The sequence below is a fragment of the Cervus elaphus genome, chromosome 15, assembly GCF_910594005.1.
Source record: "Cervus elaphus chromosome 15, mCerEla1.1, whole genome shotgun sequence".
NCBI lineage: Eukaryota > Metazoa > Chordata > Mammalia > Artiodactyla > Cervidae > Cervus > Cervus elaphus.
The window spans coordinates 28269228-28281738 of NC_057829.1; the positions used below are offsets into that span (position 1 = coordinate 28269228).

The 12511-nt window shown below is 37.6% G+C and overlaps 1 protein-coding gene across 4 annotated transcripts in view; it reads right to left on the bottom strand.

The window, feature by feature from the left end:
• Window positions 1-12420, bottom strand: part of MICU1 (mitochondrial calcium uptake 1) — a 214504-nt gene extending 202084 nt beyond the window's left edge. For all 4 annotated transcript variants that reach the window (XM_043926758.1, XM_043926757.1, XM_043926756.1 and 1 more), the window contains exon 1: window positions 12279-12420. The gene's annotated coding sequence lies outside the window, so the exon portion shown is untranslated. The remainder of the gene's footprint in view (window positions 1-12278) is intronic.
• Between the last annotated feature and the right edge of the window lie 91 nt (window positions 12421-12511).

Consider the following 12511-nt stretch of genomic DNA (forward strand, 5'->3'; position numbering starts at 1 on the left):
AACTAACAAAATAAGAATGCAGTATCTGGAAGACAAAGCCCAATAAACTCAATTATAAAGAGAAACTAATTTTAAAGAGGAGAGAGAAAATAAAAGTACTAAGGATTAAAGTAAATTACTTATAAAAGTAAAAGCAAATTTAAAATGGCTTCTCCAGAAAATAAAAATATAACATCAAACCTTTGCAGCTCATTTAAAAACTTTCAAACACTCAGAAAATTTCAAAGAATACTATTGTGAACATCATACCTAAACTGAACAATTAACATTTCATCTATTTTCTTCATCTATCTATTTATGTCTATCAAGTTAATTTTTAAACCCACCACTTCAAAGTTACAGACACTAAAACTCTACCCCTAAATACTTTAATAATATTTTCCTACATAGCTACAATACCATTGTCATACTTACTCAAATTAATAGCAACTTCCTAATATCTTTCAATACTATTAATAGTACATATTCAAACTTCCATAAAACATATATTTGGTTTTTCAAACAAGGATCCACACAAAAATGAGGTATCTTTGGTATTTTTTTGAAGTCTCTCTAATCTAAAAGTTTCTTTACACATAACCTTTTTCTCGCCTCACAACCCTAATCTTATTAGCTAAACATAACATAAAATTTATCCACATCCAGTAGAATGGCATTTATGTATCATCCTTGTGCACTACTAATGGGAATGTAAGACGGTGCAGCCACTACAAAAAATGGTATGGCAATTCTTCAAAAAATTAAACAGAATTACTATATGATTCAGCAATCCCACTCTGGTGTATATATCCAAAATAACTGAAAACAGGGACTTGAATAGGTTTTTGTACATCCATGCTCATAGCAGCATTTCTCACAACAGCCAAAAGGTAGAAGCAACCCAAGTGTTCGTGAACATGAATAGGTAAACAAAATGTGGTGTAGAAGTACAAAGGAACATTACTCAGCCTTAAAAGGAATGAAATCCTGAAACATCCTACAACATGTATGAATTTTGATGACATTATGCTAACTGAAATAAATCAGTCAGAAAAAGATCTGAGTCGTGTGTGTGTGCGCACACACACTCAGTTGCTCAGTCACACCCAACTTTGCGACCCTATGGACTACAGCCCACCAGGCTTCTATGCCCATGGGACTTTCCAGGCAAGAATACAGAAGTGGGTTGCCATTTCCTACTCCAGGGGATCTTCCCAATCTAGGGATCAAACTTGTGTCTCTTGCCTCTTCTGCATTGGCAAGTGGATTCTTTACCATTGAGCCACCTGGGAGGCCACATAAGCCACCTTAGAGTAGTCAAACTCATGGACTGAAAGAATTGTGGTTGCCAGGAGTTAGATGGATGAGGCACTGGAGTTGTTACTTAGTGGATGCAGCATTTCACTTTTGCAAGATGAAAACAGTTCCTGACAGGGATGACGGTTTCACAATAACCTGAATGTACTTAATACCACTAAGTGAAAGTGAAAGTTGCTCAGTCATGTCTGACACTTTGTGACCCCATGGACTATACAGTCCATGGAATTCTTCAGGCCAGAATACTGGAGGGGGTAGCCTTTCCCTTCTCCAGGGGATCTTCCCAACTCAGGGATCAAACCCAGGTCTCCCACATTGCAGGGGGATTCTTTACCAGCTGAGCCACAAGGAAAGCGCAAACTGTACACTTAAAATTGGTTACTATGTTAATTTTTGTGTGTATGTATTCTACCACAATTCTAAAAACTGGAAAAAGAAAATTCTGATACATCCTACAACAGGCATGAACCTTTAAATCTTACATTAAGTGAAACACATCAATCACAAAAAGGCAAATATTCTATGATTCCACATACATGATGAACCTACAGCAGAAACAAAGTAATAAGCTGAGGCCAGAGGTTGGTGGAAGGAAGGAAGTAGAGAGTTTTCTTTTTTCCATGAAGGTTTCTTTTTTTTTCCTTTTATTTTGAATTCTGTCCTCAGTTCTGTTATCTTTCTTTTTTTTTTAATTAGTTGGAGGCTAATTACTTCACAACATTTCAGTGGGTTTTGTCATACATTGACATGAATCAGCCATGGAGTTACATGTATTCCCCATCCCCATCCCCCCTCTCCACCCGATTCCTCTGGGTCTTCCCAGTGCACCAGGCCCAAGCACTTGTCTCATGCATCCCACCTGGGCTGGTGATCTGTTTCACCATAGATAATATACATGCTGTTCTCTTGAAACATCCCACCCTCGCCTTCTCCCACAGAGTCCAAAAGTCTGTTCTGTACATCTGTGTCTCATTTTCTGTTTTGCATATAGGGTTATCGTTACCATCTTTCTAAATTCCATATATATGTGTTAGTATGCTGTAATGTTCTTTATCTTTCTGGCTTACTTCACTCTGTATAATGGGCTCCGGTTTCATCCATCTCATTAGAACTCATTCAAATGAATTCTTTTTAATGGCTGAGTAATATTCCATGGTGTATATGTACCACAGCTTCCTTATCCATTCGTCTGCTGATGGGCATCTAGGTTGCTTCCATGTCCTGGCTATTATAAACAGTGCTGCAATGAACATTGGGGTGCACGTGTCTCTTTCAGATCTGGTTTCCTCAGTGTGTATGCCCAGAAGTGGTATTGCTGGGTCATATGGCAGTTCTATTTCCAGTTTTTTAAGGAATCTCCACACTGTTTTCCATAGTGGAGAGTTACTTTTTAATGAGTATAAAAGTTTTCTGTTTGAGAAGAAGAGAAAAATTCCAGAAATGAATGGTGGTGTTAATTGCACAACAGTGCAGATACACCTTATGCCTCTCAATTGTATACTTTTAAATGTCTTTTTAAACGGTAAATTTTTTAAAACAGTGGTAAAATAGACACAAAATTTACCATCTTAAGGTTATATTAAGTATATTCAGCACATTATGCAATCACAGCACAATCCTAAATTTTTAACAGAACAGGACATCTGAATCGTATTTCTCAAACTCTGGATTTATCTAATGGTTGCCTTGTAGCATGGTTTAAATATTTCTCTAGTCCTTTTATTTCCTGTAAACTAGAAGTTACACCTGAAAGTTTGATCAGAGTAAAATTAAGTACTTTTAGCAAGAACTCTTCATAGATAATTTTGTATAATTCATAAGCCTTGGCTTAAGTTTTCTTCTTCCAGGTCTAACCTGCCATTAATAACATCAAGTCTGTCTTTCATCTCAGCCATTGTAGTTTCCACCTATAGCTTTGCTTCTGTTCTTGTTCAGTTGCTAAGTCGTGTCTGACTCTTTGTGACCCCATGGACTGAAGCATGCCAGGTTCCTCTACCCTCTATTATCCCTTGGAGTTTGCTCAAATTCATATCCATTAAGTTGGGGATGTTACCTGTATCTTCCATGTTTCTAATTAACACATTCAATCTTTCTTTGCGTTTTTAAGCATATGGAATACAGTTATAAAAAACTGTTTTACCATCCCTCTCCACTAATTCTATCACCCATGTCACTTCTGTTTCAGCTTTTATTTTTTTCATTATGAGCCATATTTTCCTGCTCCTTTGCATACCTAGTAATTTCTGATTGGATGCCAGACACTGTGAATTTTACATTTTTGGGTGCTGGATATTTTTGTATTCCTGAACCTATTCTTGAGCTTAGTTCTGGGACATGAATAAGTTACTTGGAGGAGTCTGACTGTTTCAAGTCTTGCTTTTAAATTTTTTAGGCTAGGCCAGAGCAGTATTTAGTTTAAAGCTAATTTACCTCACTACTGAGGCAAAACTGTTCTGAGTACACAAGTCCCCATTTACTTGCAGTTTGGCTCTTTGTGGTTTCAGTTACCCATGGTCAACACTGATCCAAGAATATTAAATGCAAAATTCCAGAAATAAACAATTCAAAAGTTTTAAATTGTGTGCACTTCTGAGTTCAGTTCAGTTCAGTCGCTCAGTCGTGTCCAACTCTTTGTGACCCCATGAACCACAGCATGCCAGGCCTCCCTGTCCATCACCAACTCCCAGAGCCCACCCAAACCCATGTCCATCAAGTTGGTGATGCCATCCAATCATCTCATTCTCTGTCATCCCCTTCTCCTCCTGCCCTCAATCTTTCCCAGCATCAGGGTCTTTTCAAATGAGTCAACTCTTCGCATCAGGTGGCCAAAGTATTGGAGTTTCAGCTTCAACATCAGTCCCTCCAATGAACACCCAGGACTGATCTCCTTTAGGATGGACTGGTTGAATCTCCTTGCAGTCCAAGGGACTCTCAAGAGTCTTCTCCAACACTGCAGTTCAAAAGCATCAATTCTTCAGTGCTCAGCCTTCTTTATAGTCCAACTCTCACATCAATACATGACCACTGGAAAAACCATAGCCTTGATTAGACAGACCTTTGTTGGCAAAGTAATGTCTCTGCTTTTTAATATGCTGTCTGGGTTGGTCATAACTTTCCTTCCAAGGAGCAAGCGTCTTTTAATTTCATGGCTGCAATCACCATCTGCAGTGATTTTGGAGCCCCCAAAAATAAAGTCAGCCGCTGTTTCCTCTGTTTCCCCATCTATTTGCCATGAAGTGATGGGACCGGATGCCATGATCTTAGTTTTCTGAAAGTTGAGCTTTAGGCCAACTTTTCCCTCTCCTCTTTCACTTTCATCAAGAGGCTCTTTAGTTCCTCTTCACTTTCTGCCATAAAGGTGGTGTGATCTGCATATCTGAGGTTATTGATATTTCTTCCTGCAATCTTGATTCCAGATTGTGATTCCTCCAGCCCAGCATTTCTCATGATGTACTCTGCATGTAAGTTAAATAAGCAGGGTGACAATATCCAGCCTTGACACACTCCTTTTCCTATTTGGAACCAGCCTGCTGTTCCACGTCCAGTTCTAACTGTTGCTTCCTGACCTGCATACAGGATTCTCAATGCCCCACCCACTGTCCTGCCAGCTCCCCATGTGAATCATCCTTTTGATTGCCTTATTTGATCCTCAATAACTCTGAGGTTTCTCTGATCCCAGAGCCATTGCTCTTAACCATTATGCATCCTTACCATTTCAGGAATTATTAGGATAGAAAGTCAAATGATATCAACCTTAAGTTGAAAATCAAATTATGAAACTACTTAATTCAAATGCTATCATAGATTAAAGGCCTGAGAAAATTAGTAGTGTTGCTTTATTTGAAACACATTACAATAGAATCTACTTGATCATTTTTAAAAACACAAATTTCAAATCTAAAAGGAAGTTTTATTTGAACAAGGAAAGCACTTGATTGAAATGAAAATGAACTATCATCTGAAACTAGGAAATTGAGATTTGAGTGTATTTATAGTATTCCACAACAGTTCTGTCAAATAGAATATGTCAGAATGAAAGAAATATTTCATATCTGCAGTGTTCAATACAGTAGCCACTAGTTATTTGTGGCTATTGAGCATCTGAAATGTCTCTAGTAAAACTAAAAAACTGATTTTTAATTTTAATTATCATAAAATTTAATTATAAGTCATCTGTTTGTCTCCACCACTAGACTGTGAGCTCCTTAATGAATGGAATGTTTTATTTCTCTCTTTCCAGTGCTTAGATACATATTAAGGAAAGAAAGTAATTGATGTATGGCAGAATGTGCGGATAGAATTTTCTAGGAATCTCCAAGTAAATTCTCTAAATGCATCAGTCTGATAAAGGTTACAGAGTGCAGACTTAATCTATTAAATTATATCCTACTTCTACTCTGATTTTTAAAGCAGATAAAATATTGTAATTACTCATTTATTCACCAAACATGTTCTGAGCTTGTACATAAGACAGGTATTCTGTTGAGTGTTCAGGAGATGATGGCGAATAAGCCTTGTTTACGGCATCAAGAATCACTCATTCTCTAGGAAAATACATACAACTGCTCCACAAAATAAGAAGAGTATTTTTTTAAAATAAATATTATGGGAACCACCAAGGCAAATAACCACCTGATAGTGGAGGGAGATACACAAATTGAAGAACAACTCATTTATCTAATCTTCTGAAGATGAATAATAACTCACCAGTTGGAAGATGGTAGGATGGTGAAGAGGCATTCTCAGTACAACAAACAGCCCAAGAAAAGGCATAATGACACAAAAAGGCACAGATCGTATGGGGAACAAAAAGTAGTTCACTATGACTAGAACATGGGAGAAGGAACAGGAAGAGAAGGTAGAGAGATAAAGTTATATTACAGCTAGATTCTAATGCCCTTCATGTGCCATGTTACAGAATGCTCACTTAATCCTACTAGGATAGTGGACAACTTTCAGATGTTTAGTTTTTTAAAAGGTAAACTTTAGCTTGCTGGTTTAAGTCCAATAACCCCAATGAACAAACTTTAAAAAGAAAAATCTGAACGGTAAGTAGAGCTTATAAATAGACATCAATAACTGTCTGACTCTGAACAAGCAAGATTATTAAGATAGGCATTTTAAGTTTTAAATGACCAATTTGAAACTTAAAATCATTTTGAAGGAAAATGCAAACCTTACTTGTATGCCTCACATGAATGATAAGGATGTATCTCTTAAAGATCTTAAAGATTATTCCTTTTTCTCATACTCAGTAACCCTATCTTAAATTTATTATTGTTGGCGAGGAATCTTTACAATTTGCAAAAAACAAAACTGATTACTCTGTTAGTTTAGGGGGAAAAAAGGTAATCCAGCTCTAGCTGATTATTTTCTCATTAATAAGGCCAACACCTCTCCACCCAATACAGCAGTACTTAAACTCCCAACCCCATATTAATGATATTTGATGTCAATCACTTCTCACAGTTGTTCAGTTCCACAGTTGCCTCTTTCGGTTTTTCCGGTAACATTCTAAACCGCTATCTTTTCCACCTGCAGGTGTCCAGTATATCATGTTCTCAAAGTATTACTTTTTTGCAGGAGTATTATCCTGAACTTATCCTTTAAAATAAAAACAAATCCATTTTTATCATTTGTAGCTATTAAAGTAACCATAAATTCTGCTCTGAACTTTCAAAGGTGCTCAATGCCTAGCTCCCCTTCTATAGTGAAGTAACAAACTATCTTCCTCTTACTGACCTCTATTGCGCTCAGAGTTTGTGTAAAATTTACTCAATACATTTCCCCATCCTGACACTTATACTTGAATTAAGCAATCTTTATTTTTGTGTTTTTTTATTTAAGTATAGTTGATTTACAATGTTGGGTTAGTTTCAATTGTATAGCAAAGTGATTCAGCTATACATAAATATATTTTTTAAGATTCTTTCCCACTATAGGTTACTGAATATAGGTCCTTGATATTCATCTATTTTATATATTAATATGTATCTGTTAATCCCAAACTCCTAACTTATCTCCCCCCACCACCTCACTATCTCCTTTGGTAACCATAAATTTGTTATCTATGTCTGTGAATCTATTTCTGCTTTATAAATAAGTTCATCTGTATCATTTTTTTTAGATTCCACATACAAATGGTATCATATGATACTTGTCTTTCCCTGTCCTACTTCACTTAATACAATAAACTCTAGGCCCATCCATGTTGCAGCAAATGGCATTATTTCATTCTTTTTTATGGCTGAGAAATATTCCACGATACATACACATCCCACATCTTCCTATCCATTCATCTATCAGTGAACATTTAGGTTGCTTCCATGTCTTGGCTATTATAAATAGTGTTGCTATGAACACTGGGGTGCATGCATCTTTTTTAATTAAGAGTTTTCTCCGGACATGCATTCAGGAGTGGGATTGCTCAATCATACGGTAGTTCTACTTTGTTATTTAAGGAAACTCCATGTTGTTCTCTCCAGTGGTTGTATCAATTTACATCCCCAATGATAGTGTAGGAGGGTTCCCTTTTCTCCACACCCTCTCCAGTATTTATTTGTAGATTTTTTTTTTTTTTTTTTTGGTCATGTCCTACAGTTTGCAGGATCTTAGTTCCCCGACCAGGGACTGAACTTGGACCCATAACAGTGAAAGAGCCGAGTCCTAATCACTGGACCACCAGGGAATTTGCTAAACTTTTTAATTATGGCCATTCTGACTGGTGTGAGGTGATACCTCATTGTAGTTTTGATTTGCATTTCTCTAATACTTAGTGATATCGAGCATTTTTTCATGTGCCTGTTAGCCATCTGTGCATCTTCTTTGGAGAAATGTCTATTTAAGTATGCTCATTTTTCAATTGGGTTGTTTTTGGGTTTTTTTTGATATGAAGCTGTATGGGCCTAAGCAATTTTTACAAATTGGGCAGTCTGCTAATAACTGTGTAGCTTAAACAAAGTTTTCTAGTTTATTGCTATATATTCAACATAGAATTTAAAACCCGCTAAAATCTAGACAAACTGAATAAAGAACAATCTAATTAATTCCTCCAACATCTATATATTTTAAACTCTCTGGGCTAAACATTCTCAAGTTGGGAAAATAAATTCTTTTCAGACATTATTTTTTGTTATTGTCACTGTTAACAATCACATTCAGGGACTCCCTGGTGGTTCAGCAGCCTAGACTCTGTGATCCCCATGCAGGGGGCCTGGGTTTGGTCCCTGATCAGGGAACTGGTTTCCACATGCTGCAACTAAAATTCCATGTGCCACAACTAAAAAAGGTCTCATGTGCCACAGCTGATACCTGGCACAGCCAAATAAATAATTTAAAAACAACACAACCATCACATTTATGAGAACCTGCTAAATCCCAGGCACTTGGCATATATTAATTAATCCTCAAAAAATCCCTATGAGATATTACTATTTTCATTTGCAAATAAACTCAAATTCTGAGAGATTAAGTAACTTGCTCAACATCAAGAAGCGATGGAGTTGAGTTTTAGAAGAGAGACCTGCCTGCCTAAACTAAAGCCTGTGCCACCAGTGTTAGCAAATAAAGTTCAAATGTCCACTGAATTGAGCTACTAACATCTTCTAAATGAAAAAGAAGAAAGTGGAGTAAATAATACGTTGCATCAATTATATTTTCTCTTAAAATATAATGAATCATCAGAATAATCCATAAAGATACAAAACAAGACATTAATGTTAACTATAGTTTTAAAGTTAAAACTCAGTAACAGCAATTAGTGACAATTATTATTTATTTTTTAAACAATGCTCAAAATTAAGTAGTTTCTACACAGACTTTTGAACATAAAATAATTAAAGAATCAAGTATGTAATCATATTTACTACATATACTTAAATATTTAAAACATTTATTTACTATTTATAAACTGCAGTTTATATAATCAAGTTCACACACAACAAAAAATGTGTGTGTGATTACCAATAATCAATTTTAACAAACTGGCCAAATATACAATATATTTAAAGCTGGAAAATCTGAGTACTCCAGAGCATGGGTACTTATACATGTGATAACAGTACAAATAGGTGCACTCAAAGAGTTCAAATTTCAAGTTCTATAAATTAATAGTAGACACTTTAAAAAGGAAAAATCAACATGCAAACTGTAGAAAGTAATTTATATTGGGAAAGGAAAGCAGTTAATTTTTAAAAATACATGTAAAATTATTTTAGTGGACATCTGCTATTACTACCTGTCCGGCAATCTTTCTCCCTTCTCCAGGAAATGACACTTCAATTTTCCTTTGGGAACTATAGGTCACCTACCCTTAATTCATGTCCTTTTAAACTGTATCTCCCTCCATCCTACTCCACAGTGGGAAGAAGATCCAATTCTGAACACCCAAGGCATTCCATCTGTCTGGTCACAGAGATTGTCTCTAGGATGGGCAATGACCCAAGTAAGGCCACAGGGTAGTTTGCTATTATAACAGAATTCTATTATAATAGAATCAGAAAAAGGGAAGTCTTCTCTCTTCTGGAGTTTCTGAGGTTGTAGGATGTAAGCCCAGTACTCTCAATGCCATCTTTCCCAGGGAGTCTGACCCCAAACTCAACTTTTCCACACTGATGCCCAACCCAAAGCAAGAGGAAGTAGTGGTTACATGTTGGCATGGGAAAAGATAAATTAGCATTTCAAGTTTCAGTGTTGTATTTCTTATAATGTTTCTATTTTTCAAAAATAAACACATATTACTTTTATAATAAGAAATATAAAATATTTAAAAATACTACCCCTGTATTTTCTTCTCAACTATTCTGAGTCAGCAATATTTAATGTCTTAAAAAGCATTAGTAATTTTCTCAGAATTTACTTAAGTGAGTAAAAATCTACTTAAAAAGAATCAACTTTTTCCCTTAGCATAAAATCAAGCTATTTTCCTTTCTGGTGGGCGGGGGGCGGGGGGGGGGGGGGGGAGTTGTGAATAAACTTTTTTAAAAGTTAGTTCTCTTTTCAAGGAAATATTAAAAAAAATTATACTCAAGGGACTTCCCTGGCAGTCCAGTGGTTAAGACTCCATGCTTCCAATGTAAGGGGCGCGGGTTCCATCCCTGGCTGGGGACCTAAGATCCCACATGCCGCACAATGTGGCCAAACAAAACCCTCTACTCCATGTGGAAAAAAATTGGTAAACATTTAGCAAGTGTTGCAGTCATTGTAAAAATTGGTCAAGAGGGAAAAAGTGGCCAAATTAGGTGTAATAACTTTGTCAATTACTCAGTTCTATATTTCTGAATAATATAAAATCTGAAGGATCAATTAAGTCTTTCAGTTATTATTTTACATAATACTGCATTATAGGATAAATTACATACCATTGTTAAACACAGGAAAGTCAGTCTCAAGAGTCACCTCTTGGGAATGCAAAGTCTATGCAACATAGTAAATGTTCTCTAGATTATAAACGAAGATAGCAATACACTCTTCTGTTCTCTTGCTCATATTAATTTCTGTCATTTTCCTTTTCTCCCCAGGTACCCAACCAGCCCCTGAATCTTTACTTTTTGTTAGCGTTTCTTGTGTCTTATCACCTTCAATAAGGTCACTGAGGTCTTCCTATGTGGTTCAGCGGTAAAGAATCCGCCAGCAATGCAGGAGACACAGGTTAGATACCTGGGTCTGGAAGATCCCCTGGAGAAGGAAATGGCAACTCCCTCCAGTAATCTTGCCTGGAAAATCCTATGGACATAACAGCCTGGTGAGCTACAGTCCCTGGGGTCTCCAAGAGTCCCACATAACTGAGCTACTAAAAGGACACAGAGCAGCCAGAAGCCAGAGCCACGTTCTCACAAACAAGTGAGTGAGTTCTAAAAAGTTTTTAGGATGAGACAATATTTAAGAAGCTCAATACCTTAGGCAACGCCAAGAAGATAATGGGACGGTCAACCTGGCCAACACCTAAGTCTCAAGATGCTGACATTTTATTAATTTGTCATATCGTTCAATGAAACCTAAACTCTCCAACAGCTATCAACCCTAAGCTGTTTCACTCCTTTCTCCTGCTAGATAGATCACGTGCACCTGTGACTCAAAGGAATATTTTACCTAAATAAAATAAAGGTAAACAAAGGTATACCCAAGAAACTGCCCCCAAATTCAGACACATCTACTTATAAAACAGAAAGTAAATATGTCTTTCCAAGTACCACAAAGAGAATAAATTATTTTACTCTAGTCCTAATTATAAAATGGTTATTCTACATATACTTGCAAATATCCACAATACTTTTTTTTTTTTAGGCATCTGAAAGAGAAGATAAAGAAACCGTAATACTACACAGGTAGGAACTTAAAAAATAGTTCGGTTTAAACTCTTCTTCCAACATTTTTACACTGAGTCAATAACGCCCGGCTCATTCTCAAAACACCGTATTGTGGGCCAGGATAGGATAGTGAGAAGGAAACTTGAGAGAGAATGGGTAAGACACTGGGAAAATAAAAACTGAACGGTCCAGGAAACCTGTACTTTGTTTTGTCTCTTCAGGTCCCCCATTTATATTTCCACCTTTTTCATTTCAGTGATTAAAACTTCCCCTCATCAGAGACCTAACTATAAACTCCCCACCCACTTCCAACCACATCCCCAGATGCCAAGGATGGTCCCTGGTCGCCTGTGAGAAGAGAGACGTCGGCGCTCAAGTGAACCCTGCAGCTGGGAACTCGGAAGTAGAAGTTCTCCCGGGACAGGCAGAAGGGACTGGGTGAAGTGAAGAAAAGCTGAGGAAGCGAAGCAGGCAGGACTAAGGGCTGGTCTCAAGCCCCAGTCTAGACACATCAGGGGGAGACAGCTGTCCCGCTCGACCAGAGAAGTCGCCTGACCCCAGGGCAGACAATCGGCTGGCCCCAAAGGTCTGGTGTCTAAAGCTGTTTCGCATCCCCCTTCCTTTCGTCCTCCCTGAAAGGCTCTGTCCTCAAACCTTCACAGTCCCAGGACTCACCCGTCCACGCCTGAGCTGCAGTTGCTTCTCCGTCAAAGCCGCCCACCTCTGAAAACCATAGAGATGAAGAAACAGCCAAGACAAGCCTCCACTTCCACCACCCACTCTCACGTGACTCTCCTAGCCGCTGGGCCTTTCGGGATCGTGGTGAAATACGTGTGGGAGGAGCACAGAGGAAAAGGGGTGGGGAGAGGCCCGGAAGCAACCCGCCCCGCCCGGACTCCGCCCCGGCC